Source organism: Jaculus jaculus, chromosome 6 (assembly GCF_020740685.1).
Source record: "Jaculus jaculus isolate mJacJac1 chromosome 6, mJacJac1.mat.Y.cur, whole genome shotgun sequence".
Classification (NCBI taxonomy): Eukaryota; Metazoa; Chordata; class Mammalia; order Rodentia; family Dipodidae; genus Jaculus; species Jaculus jaculus.
In genome coordinates, this window is record NC_059107.1 from 89,293,541 (window position 1) to 89,310,955 (window position 17,415).

At 42.2% G+C, this 17,415-nt stretch overlaps 1 protein-coding gene and 1 non-coding gene across 4 annotated transcripts in view; one reads left to right on the plus strand and one right to left on the minus strand.

Annotated features, from left to right (window-relative positions):
• The window catches only part of Pced1b (PC-esterase domain containing 1B), a 191,853-nt gene that overhangs the window by 85,178 nt on the left and 89,260 nt on the right, over window positions 1–17,415 (plus strand). The gene's annotated exons all lie outside the window — the stretch shown is intronic.
• On the minus strand, window positions 14,967–15,071 carry LOC123461991. Its single transcript, XR_006638029.1, has one exon. It is a non-coding gene; the product is annotated as a small nucleolar RNA U13 (small nucleolar RNA).

Sequence of the window (17,415 nt, forward strand, 5' to 3'; positions counted from 1 at the left end):
TACATAGTCCTCCAATCAGCAGTATTTTCAGACTGCTTCTGTTTAACCTAAGTGATGTGAGGCACTTTTGAGTTTTATACTTGATTCAGAGCCATTTGGCCTTGCCACTGAGGAGGGCAGTGTTATTTAGTGGTCAGTTTTGTTGGAATTGCCTATGACTGATTGCTGATTGACTGATTCTTTGGAATGATGCTGAGCTGGGTTTATTGTCTCAGTCACGACAAGCAGGACATATGTAGGAAGGACACTTTATATGCGAGCACTTTTTATAACTTTGTTTGTTTGTTTTTGTTTTTGTTTTTCAGGGCAGGGTCTCACTCTAGTTCTGGTTGACCTGAATTCACTATGTAGTTTCAGGATGGCTTCCAACTCACAGTAATCCACCTACCTCTGCCTCCTAAGTGCTGGGATTGAGGGCGTGTGCCACCACGCCCAGCTTGTAACTTGTATTGACAACCTCCATACACCTAGATAACCTACCCTGATCCCAATCCCCTTTCACCATCCTCACTTTAACTCCTTCTAAGTCCCCTTCCACTGAATCTCTTTCTAACTAATCTTTCTTCTATTTTTAAAATATATTTAGCTATTTGCAAACAGAGAGAGAGAAAGAGAGAGAATGGACACAGCAGGGCCTCCTGCCACTGCAAATGAACTCTAGATGCATATGCATGTGCACTTTGTGCATCTGGCTTTACGTGGGTACTGGGGAACTGAACACTGGCCATCAGGCTTTACAAGCAAACACCTAAGTGCTGAGTCATCTTCCTAGCCCTCTCTTCTATTAGAATGTCATCATTTTTTTTTCTCCTTTTTTGTAGGTCTTGGGGAGGTAGCATTAGCCACAGTGAGGTCATTAAGGCCGAGGCCAGTTTGTTTCTAGAAGACCGTATTATAAGCAACCCTCCCCTTGTTTGACTCTTACATTTCTTCCTCCCCCTCTTCTGCAGTGATCCCTGAGCCTGGGAGGGTGTGATAGACACTGAACACTCCACTGTCTCTCCTTCACCACGCTTTCAATGAGTTTTGAGCCTCCCCACTGGTCATTGCTGTCTGAAAAGTAATGCTTCTCTAACTAAAAGTGAGAGTAGCATTAATATACGGGCATACTCCACCTCCCAAGTACCGTGATTACAAGCGTGCACCACCACACCTAGTTTAGTCAGTGATGGGGATGGAACCCAGGGTTTCCTTTATGCCAGCCAAGCACTCTACCTACTGAGATATATATCCCTTGCCATAAATTTGCCAGAACCATTTTATTCCATGAGCATCATATGGTGACCAGCAGGTACCTTTCCTTGGCTTCCTATGGCAGAGTCTGAAAAATATGGCTTGCATAATGTGTGTGAGACCAGAGACACCTACAAAGTTGATGAAAGTTTATCTTATAATATTATCGAAAGTGGCACAACATTTGGCAAACTGAACTACACACATCCCCTCCTTTTTTGAATATTAAAACCGTAGTTTGAAAAACAACTTCCAAATGTGAAAAAAAATAAACCAGCAGGTAAATATATATGTATATATATATGTATGTATATATATATATATATATATATATTTGGGCATAAACATAAGTATCTAGAAGACAGTTTGGTGGGCATGATATATCTAGTTATTCCTACGCCAGCAGCCGTTTCCCCCTTAGGGCTTATGACCTCCCCAGTCATAGGCTTTTGTGTACATTTCCAGTACCAGGTATGAATTTCCTGCAGTGGAGCAGGCCTCCAGACCAATCAGAGAGCAGCTCAGGACATGCAAACATTGCTCTAGTTGGCACATTTGGCCTGGCTGGCCAGCCACATAGCTTTCTGAGTCTACTGCTGGTTAAAACCATTGAGGACTTTTCTCTCTCAAGAAGCTAAAATACACCTGCTTTTACATATACCCATACATACACACACACGTGCACACACACTTTTCAATATTGGGCTGCTATTGGACAGACCCTTCAATAAAATGACAAAAGGCAGTATTGAGATCTTAGTGCATTGCTTTCTCAGGAGATGTTTCTTGTCCTCTCGTTGTTTCTCGGGTCATGTTGCCTTTCTTAGCCATTGTTGCCTGCTTTGATCTTATGGTACCAGTAGATGTTATATTTTAAAACTACATGGAGAGTAGGACATTTTTCAGTGGGGAATTTGGTTTGGTCTTATCTGATACATGAGACCTTTGGACTTCCTAACTCTCCCATTATTGTTTTGTTTTCTTCCTTACTTCCTTCCTTTCTTTCTTTTTTTTCTTTTTTTTTTTTTTTTTCTCTCTCTCTCTTTTGGTTTTTCGAGGTAGGGTCTCGCTCCAGCTCAGGCTGACCTGGAATTAACTAGTCTCAGGATGACCTTGAACTCACAGCAACCCTACTACCTCTGCCTCCCAAGTGCTGGGATTAAAGGCGTGAGCCACCACCTGACCCTACCTTGCCTCCAATTTTTAGATTGTTTTTCACTTTCTCAGAAGAATTAGTTTGTTCCAGGATTTTGTTTTGTTTGACTTTTTAACTTTTTATTGACAATCTCCATATATACAGACAATATGCCATGATCATAATCCTCTGCCACCTCCCTCTCTTTTCCCTCTCTGCAATTTCCACTGCATTCCCTCTTCTTTCCAATTAGTCTCTCTTTGTTTTGATGTCATCATTTTCCCCCTTATTATGCAGGTTTTGTGTAGGTAGTGTCATTCTGTTCCAGGATTTTAGGTTAGCTCTCTATATCAGTAACTGACAAGAGTATCTAAACTCTGTGATGATTCAGTGGTTCATTGTGCACAATGTTTCCCAGTGTATTAAGTAATTATTGCTACCATGAAGTCACCGTAATGCATAAGGGTCTTTCACACCATCCTTGCCTTGAATACGTAACTGTGCCTCCTTCCCCAGTCCAAACAGCTCCCTTGCTAAGCCTTCTGCAACACAAACCAGCCTGCCATCTGGCTGCCATCTTAAGTAAACAGATGTTTTAATGCCTGGAGAAGTTCCAGCAGACATTATCTCCATGTCCTTTTGGGATAGTTGTTTCTTGACTATTCCCGGCTCCTTCTTACTCTGGCCTCTTCTTTTATTATTATTTTTTTGTTTATTTTTATTTATTTATTTGAGAGTGACAGACAGACAGAGAGAAAGAGACAAACAGATATAGAATGGGCTTGCCAGGGCCTCCAGTTTATATGGCTTATATGGGTCCTGGGGAATGCAACCTGGGTCCTTAAGCTTTGCAGGCAAGTGCCTTAACCATTAAGCTATCTTCCCAGGCCATAGCACAGACTTTTGCCTACAGAATAATCTAGATTTTAACTCCAGATGCATGTGCCCCCTTGTGCATCTGGTTTATGTGGGTCCTTTTCCCCCCTGGTTTTACTTTTTATTTTTGTTTGTTTTGTTTTGTTTTTACAGTACTGATCATTGTCTAACATTACTGTGTATGTTATCATTGCCAGCCTGAATAGAATGTGAGTTTCATGAGCTTGAAGTCTCTGCCCTTATTGTGCCTTCTGCTGCCTGGTATCTGAGGCCGTACCTACCATACAGAAGGGGATGTTACATATGTGCTGGTAGGTTCCTTGAGGTTTTCATCTCCTCTGAGATTTGAGGAGGTTAAGTTAGGTGATTTCTAAGGATAATTTCACATCTTGTGGTTGGAATTCAGAGTACAAGTAACTCAGGAGTTGACAGAGTGATGGGAACAGGCAGTTGAAGAGAGTGAGTGATCTGAGTGCGGGCCTGCACTGGGGGAAAGGATCAAGAAAAGACTCTGTAAGAGAAACAAAATGTACCCATGCATATTCAAGGAAAGAGAAGTTCGGAGGGCGATGAAGATTCAAAGAGGCCCTAAGGAAGAGTTTATGTGGTGTGCTCCAGATACAATAAGGAGGAAGATGGAGCTTCAGAAGTATGGCAGAAAAGGGAAAGAGGGTTTGGAAGATTCCTGATGGCCAGGTTTGTGTGTGTTTATGTGGATAGTACATGTGTGTGGTACGGTATGATAGGCCATCTGTGTGTTTTATGAAAGGTCAATTGCATTTGAGGGTGCTGTGGTGTGCTGAATGTGTATATAGTACTTGTATTTGTGCTGGGTGAAGACAGGTTCCATGATATGGTGTGTATTATGTGTGGGATAGTGTGCAGTGTATGCATGGATGTTGGATAGTGAGCCCAGTATATATAAAGTAGCATATGCATGGGGGTGTATGTATACACTGACATTACTCCTCTTGTTACAGCAGTCAGATCTAGTCCTGTCAGACCGATTGAAAACATGTTTGAAAAGAGCAAGTGCCTCGAACTAAAAGACTCCCTTGTGTATGTTACTGCATATAACACAGACTTTTAAATACACTTTTTATTTATTTATTGGAGACAAGACAGAGACTGGGAGAAAGGCAGATAGAATAGGCACACCAGGGTCTATAGCCACTGCAAAGGAACGCCAGATGCATACACTCCCTTGCACATCTGGCCTCTATGGGTCCTGGGGAATGCAACCTGGGTACTTAGGCTTTGCAGGCAAGTGCCTTAACCATTAAGCGATCTTCCCAGGCCATAGCACAGACTTTTGCCTACAGAATAATCTAGATTTTAATAACAGAATGATGCTTTCTGTGAAAGAACATTGTTTTGCTTTTGCTAATCACCATAGCCATGAAATGCAATAAAGTATAGATTCCAGAACAAATCCAAACTACATCTTAAATAAGTAAAGGTTTTAAAATATATCTGTGTGGGTAAGGGTTCTTGTCCTGTATTATAGGTAATAAAACTCTTATGCCCCTGGCATCTTGGGCTGCCAAGACATGTATATCACTGTGTCACCTTAGTAGCTTTACCCAAACCTTCACTCTTTGCTCAACCAGTAATATGTGATGAAACCCCATCTTATCTTGACTCACATAGAAAACACAACCAAGATTGAAATGCTTAATGCTTTGTTTAATGACTAAAATTCCAGTTATCTCAGAAGAGAGTGGAGAATGCCTCACATATTTGATGGACAACATAACAGAATTTTTTGCTGTAGTCATGATTGTGTTGGTTGTATGAAGAAAAAAATATATACAATGCAGAAACTGAGGAAAGGCCTTTCAGTGTTGTCGACTGGTTTTTCCCTAGATGCATCAAGATAAGTTTACTTGCTGAATACCTTGGGGAAAAAAAAAAAAAACACAAAACACAACTTTCTTAAAACACCCAGGCATGGTGACACATTTCTATTTTATTTTATTTATTCGAGAGAGGGAGAGAGAATGGGTACACCAAGCCACTAGCCACTGGAAATGAACTCCAGACACATGCACCACCTTGTGCATCTTGTTTACGCTGGACCTGGAGAATCAATCTGAATGTCCTTCGGATTCATAAGCAAGTGCCTTAACTGCTAAGCCATCTCTCCAGCCCAAAACCACACCTTCATGATATAAAACATGTGTATTTCCTAAAGTAGCCTTGTAGGACAGAGTTGCTAAGACATTGTCAATACTTTCAGATGACAAAACATGTATCTCTTAGCTGTTTCATCCTTAAAGACACCAAATTCACTAAAATTACATAAGATGGATTGTTGGTAATGGTTGATCACTGGAGCTCTGGGATCAGAAGACTGTGGCTTCTTGAGTCCTAGTTTTACACTCCCAGCTTCAGAGACTGGGAATGGTGCTTCATTTCTTCCTCATGGTTTCCATTTAGGACATAAACAAGGAAAGCAGGCTTGTGGAATAGGGAATTCCTACTCCTACCTCTCCATAGCACCAAGAATTTGGACGCCAGTGGTCATGGTGGCACATGCCCAGAGTCCCACATAATAGAGGGCTAGAGTAGTTAGAGGCCAGTGTAGGCAACACAGCAGCAACACCATCTCGGGATGGGCTGGAGGGATGGCTTAATGGCTTAGGCACTTGCTTGCAAAGCCTAAAGGCCCAGATTCGATTCCTCAGTACCCATGTAAAGTCAGATGCACAGAGTGGCCCATGAATCTCATTTGCAGTGGCAGGAAACCCTGGCATGTCCTCTCTCGCTCTCTCCCCTTGTAAATAGATAAACATTTTTTTTAATTTTATTTATTTATTTATTTGAGAGCGACACAGAGAGAGAGAGAGAGAGAGAGAGAGGGAGAGAATGGGCGCGCCAGGGCTTCCAGCCTCTGCAAACGAACTCCAGACGCATGCGCCCCCTTGTGCATCTGGCTAACGTGGGACCTGGGGAACCGAGCCTCGAACCGGGGTCCTTAGGCTTCACAGGCAAGCGCTTAACCGCTAAGCCATCTCTCCAGCCCAAAATAGATAAACATTTTTTTAAAAAAGGAATAAAGGAGTGGCTGGAGAGATTGCTCAGCAGTTAAGTCATTTGCCCACAGTGTCTAAGGGCCCAGGTTTGATTCCCTAGTACCCATGTAAAGCCAGATGGCACAAAGTGGTGCATGCATCTGGAGTTCGTTCAAAGTGGCCAGAAGTCCTAGCTCATCCACTCTCTCTCTCTCTCTTTCTCTCTCCTTGCAAATATATAAATAAGTATTTTGAAAAGAAGGAGGAGAGGAGATGAGGGAAAGGAAGAAGAGGAAGGAGAAGAAGAGGAGGAGGGAAAATGAGGACAAGGAGGGAAAAGTAGGACGAGGATATCGACGACCAACTGTGCCCAGCAGCAAGCAGTAGGGCCAGGTGCCCTCCCCTCCTGGACATGGGAACAGTGAGCTAGATAGAGACTGACCAAGCTACAGAGATGTGATGGGGGAGGAGCTGGAAATGACAGATGACATAGGTGGAGAGATGTGGAAGGAGTCTCCTGTCTCATTTCTTCAGGTCTGTGGTTCCTTGGAAAACTATAGGAAGGACACTTGAAGAGACTAAGTACAGACCTGCTATCAGATGGGCAACCAAGTGTGTCTGCTGCTGCAGAATCACAGGGATTCACCACCACTGCTGAAACCTGCAGCCCTCCTGACGGGGGAGGGGGCTGGTTTCACTGGCGTTGCCTCAGTGTTATAACATGATCCCCAGGAGACAAAACAGGCCTAAGAAGCCATTTGTGATGCTCACATAACCTTTATTTTCCCATGCTTTGTCCAGATGTTCTCCATAGAGGATGGTCCTCTACTCTGGAGGGAAAACATACATTTCACTTCACACTGTCTTCATCATTAGCTCAGGTGTGTCTACTCCAGGGTCCAGATTTGGTGCCTCTAACCAGGGTTTCTTCAATCTCAGACAGACCTGTTTTCAGAGGGACCAAGCTGATTTTAACACTTGTCACCCTCGAGTCTGCCCTCCATCTTAAAGAATTTTATAAAATTAACATCTTCTGGCCTTATTTTTCACCCTTTCCTCTGGTCCACTTCACCATCTACTGTCCATAGACCTTCAGGTTTGATGATATTCTATGGAAAATTGCATTGCTGAGGATCTTCTTCAGGAAACTCTGGAATATTCCATTAACAGAACAATACCTTTGGCTAGTCCTGGTCTTTTCAATTTACAAAAATGAGTCTATTATCCACAGGCAGAAACAACTTTCTAGCTATTATTTCTCATTTTAGACATCACTTGATTGGTTTCCTAATTTTGTATCTGGTTTCCATGTCTATCTAACCTGCAGTGTACGGTGCATTTCACTTAAGCGCTCCTCTCTGGAGTCAACCCCTCCCTCATGTTTAAATGTAGGAGAACCAGCTCAATAGTGACCTCACCCTTTCTGCTATTATTCACGTCTTCTGCCTCTCCCTGTGAAGTGATTTGGGATAGCTGTCTTTTATATCTGCTTATATAATAGCAAGTGGCCCATCTGCTGGTACAAAAGTTCTCTGAGAGTTGTTGATTCTGGAGCCTGTTCAGGTGAAAGATCCCTCAGAAGGACTAAGAATGGGAAGTAGTGTCCCCGAAACACAAGCATGGGTAATGAATTATGTTCTAACATGTGAAGTTGTGGCTTAATAGCATTTTTTTCTCTGAATATGAAAATAATACTCACTGCAGAGAAATCAGGAGGAAAAACAACATGTATTCTCTACATAAAGGCAACAGCTATTAGGAAAGGTGTGGAGGAGTATGTTGAAGGCAAACAGCAGTGAATGGACTGAGCTACACACAGTTGCTGTGGATCCAAGGCAGAGGGACAGACTGTCAGGCCATATGCTGCCAGTTTATCAGCTGACACCACTCACATCTAAAACACTGAAGATGCATCTTTAAATATGAATCAGGTTAATTCAACAAATGTTCAGTATTAATCACAAGAAAATAATGAGCCCACACGGAAGGGTTTTTCAATTCCAAGCTTGCAGAAAATAAAGACTGAGGCATAGTCTTGATGGAGGTGCCTGAATCACCAGGAAACCACATGAACTGTGGAGTCCTAGATTAGATTCTCAGCCAGAAAGGGAGCAATTCAAGAAATTTGTATATGAATGTTATTTTTCTAAGGTAACAGCAAGCTTTTAATTAATAAAGTTATAGTCTAAGGTAACAGTCTGAGAAAAAGGAGAAAATGTTTAAAATTTAGAAATTCAGAAATTCAAGTTAACTGAATTATTCACTTTACAATATGCAAAATACTCCAATCAAGTATAATTCAAAATGCTTCAAACTCCAGATGAAGTCCTTTGGCTATGAGGATAAGAAAGTGCCAGAAGAGGGCTATATACAGAAAAGGTAGGTGGGAGAAACTAGATCTCCATAACTAAGCCTTGACCACATGCATTGCCTTTAGGGAAAGATTTTTTCACTAGTTAAAAATAAAAATAATGGGCTGGAGAGATGGCTTAGCGGTTAAGTGCTTACCTGTGAAGCCTAAGGACCCCGGTTCAAGGCTCGGTTCCCCAGGTCCCACATTAGCCAGATGCACAAGGGGGCGCACGTGTCTGGAGTTCGTTTGCAGAGGCTGGAAGCCCTGGCACGCCCATTCTCTCTCTCTCCCTCTATCTGTTTTTCTCTCTGTGTCTGTTGCTCTCAAATAAATAAATAAATAATTTTTAAAAAATAAAAAATAAAAATAATTTGGCCAGGCATGGTGGTGCACACTTTTATCCCAGCACTCAGGAGGCAGAGGTAGGAAGATCACTGTGAGTTCAAGGTCATTCTGAGACTACATAATGAATTCCAGGTCACCTGGGTAGAGTGAGACCCTACCTCAAAAAAAAAAAAAAAAAAAAACAAGGGCTAGAGGGATGGCTTAGCAGTTAGGGTGTTTGCCTGAAAAGCCAAAGGACCCAGGTTCGATTCCCCAGGACCCACGTTAACCAGATGCACAAGGAAGCACATGTGTCTGGGGTTTGTTTGCAGTGGCTGGAGGCCCTGGCATGCCCGTTCTCTCTTTCCCTCTCCCTGTCCCTCTCCCTCTCTCTCTCTCTCTCCCTCTTTCTCTGTCAAATAAAAATAAAATATTTATAATATATATTTTAAAAAAAGAAAACAAAAAATTTCAGCAAGGTCTGGTGACTCACGCCTTTAATCCCAGCACTGGGGAGGCGGAGGTAGGAGTATCGCTGTGAGTTCGAGGCCAGCCTGAGACTCCATAGTGAATTCCAGGTCAGCCTGGGCTACAGTGAGATCCTACCTCAAAAAAAATTTTTTTGGATTTTGTTCTCTCCTTTGAATGATGAACTGCCTACTACCTATATCTTTCAACAAACAGACAGAAGAACTTTTCTTCGCTTTCTTTGTCCTCTGTCCTCCATCGGACTTGCCTTTTCATTGACGTTCATTCCAATGATAAGACTAGGCCTGCACCGCTCCAGGTTAGAACAAGCCATGGAGCTGTGTTCTTTCTGCACATGCCTCATCTGTACTTGTTTAATGGAGTGGGGACTAATTTTGCTATATTCCACAATCTCCCACGCATTAGCATATCATGTCGTTGTCAGGAGACAATCCTTTCCACTCCCTCACATGTCTACACATCTTGTAAGAAAAGCATGGCCAGTGTTTGTTCCAAAGCTTCTGACCCAGACCTGTGCCTTTGCCCCTTCCTGGAGCCCATGAACAGGATGATGTTTTCAGCTTGGCGGGAAGGTGAATTCTCCGGGTCTCGGGCATTTCTTGACAGTCCTTTTCTACAAGTGTCACCTTTCAGTATAGGATTTTTAGGATCTATCGTTCTTCCCATAAGTGCACTGAGTGATGCTTGCAAACGCCACAGAAAACTCACTTGAAAATGTGGTTAGCACCTGTAGGGGGCCGGGGGGCTTTATTTTGTTTGATTTTTAGCTATTTCTCAAAAAGGTCAATGTCTGTTTTAATGAGAACAGGACCAACTTGTCTTTCAGCCATCAAGTACAGTGCTTCCAAAAATCACTCAGCAGCTATCATATTTCTGGTTTATGGATTTGATATTTTAATGCCCTTGTAGATGGATTCCCCAGGCCTGTGCCTCCCAGTAGGTTCTGCTAACAGTGCACATAAATGTGTGTGAGAGGGTGTGTGTTCCTCCTGTTCCCAAGCAGGTGACACCAGTAACTCTGGGGACACAACTACCTATATTACCTTAGCATCTTCATACTTCCTCCTTCCTCACTAAAACTTGCTGTTGTGATTAGCATGTTTCTACAAGTCTGAAAAATTGCCTCCATTATATTCTTCCCTGGTTCTGTTTTAAGGTTTTATTTTTTTTATTTTATTTTTAATGAGAGAGAATGGGTGCTTCATGCCCTCTAGTCACTACAAACAACTCCAAACTCATGTACCACCATGTGCATCTGACTTACATGGGTTCTGGGGAATGGAACCTGGGTCCTTCTGCTTCGCAGGCAAGTGCCTTAACCACTAAGCAATCTCTCCAGCCCCTGGTTCTGTTTTAGAAATAACTTTTGAAAATCTGAACTTCAGTATTTTTGTTGTTGTTGTTTGTTTGTGTTTTGCCATGTAGTAGGCAGAAGAAGGTGGAGGAGAAAGAGATAGTCCGGGGCAGGTGATGAGGGAGGCACAGGGCCTGAGGAGGTGAATGGCTGATGTCTGCTCTTAGGCACAGGTGTGTTGTCAGGTTGCAACAGTTCAGAAAGAGGAGACTAGTACTTGCCACGAGTCTTATCTTTTCTGTCACAGATTTATTAAGTTGGATCCTTTATATGTAAGCCTGTAGCCAAAGTATAATGTCCCATATGCTGGAAGGAACTACTGTGTTTCATCTGCTCTATGAGTGCCTCCATTGTCTAATACTCCTTTTTTTTTTTTTTTTTTTTTTTTTTTGGTTTTTCGAGGTAGGGTCTCACTCTGGTCCAGGCTGACCTGGAATTAACTCTGTCATCTCAGGGTGGCCTTGAACTCATGGCAATCCTCCTACCTCTGCCTCCCGAGTGCTGGGATTAAAGGCATGTGCCACCACGCCCGGCTTCTTTTTTTTTTACATCAGTGAAGAAGGAAAAGACAGTACCAGTTGAATTATGAAAGGATATATATATATACGTATGTGTGTGTGTGTGTGTGTGTGTGTGTGTGTGTGTGTGTGTATATATATATATATTTTTTTTTATTTTTTTTTTTTTCCCTGAGGTAGAGTCTCACTCTGACCTGGAACTCACTCTTTAGTCCCAGGCTGGTCTTAAACTCACAGCAAACCTCCTACCTCTGCCCCCAAGTGCTGGGATTAAAGGCATGTGTCACCACACCTGAATGAAACAGCCTATGTTCTAAGACTCATCCCAGTTCCAGGGATAATAAAATAAGACACACCGTGTGTCTTAGAATTGATGAAAAGTGGTATTAAGTCAGGGCTTGCAAACATTTTGCCTGGACCATTTAAAACTTGGATGAACTGAGTTCTGATTTGAGTGGTAGTGGGAGTTACTACTAACCGTTGAACACATTACATGTACCTGTCACACTTGCAATCATTCTCTCCAGTCTTCTCAAGTGGGCTGCAGGAAGGGGGTGTGAATCCCACTTTACAAAGCAGGAGCAGAGCTCGGGAAGGCTGGAGGGTAGGCAGGTGAAGATGCAGAGCCCAGGAGCTGGGAGTCAAACCCTGGTGGATCTCCCTTCAAAGCTACTATGCTTTGGGGTGCTTGAGGAATTCTTTGAAGGCGTTGACTGAGTTGAGAGTGGTACTAAATGTAAATATTTGTGAATTGTTTCAGAAACAAGTTCCCAGCCATCACACAGCTGTCACATAGCATTTAACTGTGAGACTCAGCTCCTGTCTTTTAGCTAGCGATAAAAGAGAAAGGAGGGGCGAGGGGGTGGCTGCTCCCTGCACAGACATCATCAGACATAATGGGGCTAATGCTTGAGAGCTGCAGAGTGCAGAGTCACTGTTTACCTGCTGCATGGCTTTGCTCTTCCAAGGGAAAAGGTACTTTTGGGCTCCTCCTTGATGGGGTTTTCAGCCCTTCAAGTGCCTGCCGTGCTCCAGCTAAGAATTCTCATAGCACATGCATAAAGTATTCCTCATACATTATTCAAAATACAGGCTTTTCTTTTTCTTTCAAGTCTTCACCATAGCCAAGAACAGAATTTTAACTGATAGGCAAGAATATAAAGCCCTTAGGTAATGCTTTATCACTATTTATTATGGTGTCCAGAGAAGAGGCCTTGAAAGGTGCTGGCTGCTGCTGGGTTGCCATAGCAGTAATCAGTGAAACTGGGAGGGGAGGTGTAAAGCTTGCTTAGCCCATTTTCTTACCCCACGGTACAGAACTGACGGAAAGCTCCCAGTTTTGCAAAATGCCCCTGGATGAGGTCAAGTATGTCAGTTTGTGATGAGGGACCAGCCATGCTCCTGGCTCCCTGGACCACTGTACCTCCCTGTCCCTTGCTCTAACCACACTGGACCATGCATGGTGCCGCCACCACCTTCTTCTTTTTCTCCTCCTCCTTCTTCTTTTTCATTAACACTTTGTTTATGTATTTGAGGGGGGGGGGGAAGGCAAAGAGAGAATGGGCACACCAGGGCCTCTAGCCACTGCAAATGAACTCCAGATACAAGTGCCACGTTGTGCATCTAGTTTACATGGATCCTGGGGAATTGAATCTGGGTCCTTAGGCTTTGCAGACAAATGTCTTAACCACTAAGCCATCTCTCCAGCCCTAGAGTGCATTCTTGAGCATGCCCCAGGCTCATGGGCCTCTGAGCTCACAAACACGTATGTGCACATGTGCATGCACGTGCATGCACGTGCACAAACACACACCGCTATCCTAGCTAGGCCTAGCTGCCCATACATGTTTAATTCTGTGAGGATATCACCTTTCCTCAGGGAGCCTTTCATAACCTTTCCTACCCTGCGAGTTAGTTCTGCCCGTACTCTAAGTGTATTCAGCAATGTCTTATGTCACTTTGATAATAGCTGTGTGAGGCTGTCCTGGTGAAGAATAGCAAAGGCCTCTCTGCTGAGTGTGAAGCTCTGCTTCACTTCCGATGAGTTCTCATCCCAGACAATTGCTTGACTCCTTTGAGTATCAGCTCCTCTATATGAACGGAGAGTAACAGTGGTATCTACTCCACAGACACACTATAGGACTGAAGGAGATAAGTAAAGGGTGCATTTAGTAAATGCAACACATGTAGTGCTCAACAGACACTAGAATAAAATGTCTCTTCCAGGCTGAGGAGATGGCTTAGTGGTTAAGGCACTTGCCTACAAAACCAAAGGACTCAGGTTCAATTCCCCAAGACCCACGTAAGCCAGTTGCATAAGGTAAAACAGCTATCTGAAATTTATTTGCAGCAGCTGGAGGCCCTGGTGTGCCCATTCTCATTCTCGCTCTCACTCTTGCTCTCTGTCTCTCTGTCAAATAAAAAAAAACAAAATGTCTCTTCTTCTGTAAACTCAGCTCCTGATGACAGGGCCCATGTCTTTTGTTTTTGAATACCCAGGTCTTTAAAAAATATTTTTTATTTATTTACATGTAAGCAGAGAGAGAGGAGAGGGGAGGAGAGGAGAGAATGGGTGTGCAAGGGCCTCCAGCCACTGCAAATGAACTCCAGATGCATACACCACTGCATCTGGCTTGACATGGGTACTGGAGAATTGAACCCAGGTCATCAGGCTTTGCAGGCAAGCCCCTTAACTGCTGAGCCTTCTCTCCAGCCCCCTTAACATCCAGGTCTTAATGAACGTCATACACACACAGGACATTCTCTGATGGTCAACGTATGAGTTTCTATAAACACATTTTCCAATAGGTAAAACTTATCCCTCAATACACACACACACACACACACACGTATCCTTTCTTATGTTTTAATATAAAATTAATTCATAAGTTTGGGTGAAAATTTGAAAAATTACCAAAATCAAAACAAAAACCATCTGTGATGCTACCATCCACTGCTCATGTGTTAGCATGTAGTCTTTCACATGTAACCATTTGTATGTGCATGTATTCATTTATATCATATTGAAATATTCTAATTTAACTTTCTGCAATTTTTTAAATTTTTATTTATTTATTTTATTTATTTGAGAGAGAGAAAGAGAAAGAGAGAAAGAGAGAATGGGCATCAGGGCCTTCAGCCACTGCAAACAAGGTCTAGATGCCTGCACCACATGTGCATCTGGCTTATGTGGGGATTGGGAAATCAAATCTGGGTCCTTTGGCTTTGCAGGCAAAGGCCTTAACTGCTTAGAGCCATCTCTCCAGCCCATTCTGCAATTTTTTATTGTGATAAAATATACCCAACTTCAGCTTTACCATATTAATCATTGGAAGTTTACAGTTCCGTGAGAGTAAATATATCTATATGGTACAACCATTACCACCATCCATCTCCCTAACTGTTCTCATCTATAGAAGTACAATCACACAGCATTTTCTTTTTGGTAGCTGGCCTGTTTATGTAGTATAATGCCAATATTTTGCTTGAATTATTTAGGTTTTTTTTTTTTTAGTTCTTGATATAGTCTAGATATTAATTCCCAGATGAATGGCTAGGTGGGAAAAATTTTCTGCCATTCTGTAGGTTGCCTCTTCACTGTGCTAATGGCATCTTTTGCTATACAGAAGTTTTTGGGTTTTTTTTTTTTGTTTGTTTGTTTTGTTTTTTACGTCAGACAGGTTATGTGCCAGAGCGCAACAAGGTTTAGTGGGAGGCACACATCACGCAAGAGCGTGAACACCCAATCATCACGCTTATGAACCAATAAAAGGATCTATACAGAAGTTTTTTAATTCCATGTAGTCCCATTAGTCAGTTCTTGCTATTATCTCCTTGCTATTATTAGTTATTAGAGTCCTATATTTGCCTATGCCTATATCTTGAAATATTTCCTCTGTGTTTTCTTGTTGTAATTTCAGATCTTACAATAAGGTCTTTCATAATTTCAAGTCAATTTGGTATAAGGGGAGAGCTATAGATTTCATTTGTTTACATGTGGAAATCCAGTTTTCCCAGCACCATTGGTTGAAGAGACTGTTTTTTCTCCAATGTATATTTTCGACAGTTTTGTTAAAAATGACATGGCAGGGGCTAGAGAGATGGCCCCTTGGTTAAAATACTTGCCTACAAAACCTAACGACCAGAGTTCAATTCTCCAGCACCCACATAAAGCCAGAATCACAAGGTGACACATGCATCTATAGTTCATTTGCAGTGGCTAGAAGCTCTATCATGCCCATTCTCTATTTTTCTCTCTCTCTACAAAAAGAGGGGAAAAGAAAAGAATAAAAAAAGGCATGGCAGTAACTGTGTGGATTATTCAGTTCTTTTGGTCTGCATGTCTGTTTTCGTGCCAGCAACATCACGTATGGCTTGGTTATACAACCAGCATTGCTCTTTCTGCCACGATTGGCCTTGGCTATTCAGAGACTTTTTGTGCTTCCATATCAACTTTAGGATTGTTTTCATTTTCATTTCTGTAAGCATCATTGAATTTTTTTAAGTTTAAAAATTTATTTTTATTTATTCCAAGCAGAGAGGAAGAGAGGAGACAAACCGAGAGAGTGGCTTGCCAGGGCCTCAAGCCACTACAAACTAACTCCAGATGCATGTGCCACTTTGTACATCTCATATATATCTATATTTATATATAGACATAGATATAGATATAGATATAGGTATATAGATGGTTTTTTAAATTTTTTTCATTTATGTTTATTTATTTATTTGAGAGCAACAGACAGAGAGAGAAAGAGGCAGATAGAGAGAGAGGGAGAGAGAATGGGTGCACCAGGGCCTCCAGCCACTGCAAACAAACTCCAGACACGTGTGCCCCCTTGTGCATCTGGCTAACGTGGGTCCTGGGGAATCGAGCCTCGAACCAGGATCCTTAGGCTTCACAGGCAAGCACTTAACCACTAAGCCACTTCTCCTGTGCTATATATGGTTTTTTGAGGCTTACCTGGAATTCACTGTGTAGTCTCAGGGTGGGCTCGAACCCACAGTGATCCTCCTACCTCTGCCCTCTGCCTCCTGAGTGCTAGGATTAAAGGCGTGCGCCACCACACTCGGCTACTTAAATATTTTTAATTAATTTATTTTTTATGAGGGAGAGCACGTGCATGCCAGAGAGTGAGAATTGGTGCACTAGGGCCTCCAGCCACTGCAGCTGAACTCCAGACACATGTGCCACCTTGTGCACATGTGCAACTTTGTGTATGTGTCACCTTGTGTGCCTGGTTTACATGTGATCTGGGGAGCCAAAGATGAGTCCTTAGGCCTCACAGACAAGCACCTTAACCACTAAGTCATCTCTCCAGCCCTAAAAGTATTTTTATTTATTTATATGCAAGCTGAGGAGGGGTAGAAAATGGGTATGTCAGGGCCTCTTAACGGCTATAAACTAACTCCGGATGTATGCACCACTTTGTGCATCTGGCTTTCCATGGGTACTGGGAATCAAACGAGTGTTGTTAGGCTTTGTAGACAAGTGCCTTAACTGCTGAGCCATCTGTCCAGCCCCATCATTGAAATTTTGATGGGTATTATATGGAATTGGTAGATTGCTTTAGGTAATAGACCCCTCTTTGACAATATTAATTCTGTTAATCCATCAACATAGGTGATCTTTTCATTTTTGGGTGTGTTCTACAGTTTCTTTCTCTAGTGATTTATAGTTTGCATTGCATAGGTCTTTAACAAATTTTTGGTTAAATTATACCTTTGGCTTTTGTTGCTGTTTTTGTTTTTTTGAAGTTATTTTTATGGCATTGTTTTTTGTTGTTTGTTTTTTTGTAGGGGGTTGAGGTAGGGTCTCACTCTAGCCCAGGCTGACCTGGAATTAGTCTCAGGATGGCCTCAAACTCATCATGATCCTGTTACCTCAGCCTCCCAAATGCTAGGATTAAAGCCATGTACCACCATGCCTGGCTTCATTGTTTTTTTCTTTGTTTCTTTGTTTGTTTTGTTTTTTTGTGTGTGTATTTTTGGGTTTTATTATTATTATTATTATTACTATTTTAGTATATGTGCTGCCGAAGTGAGCACATTTTTTGTTTTTTTTTTAAATGTACCTTTTAATTTTTATTAATTTTATTTATTTGAGAATGAGATAGAAT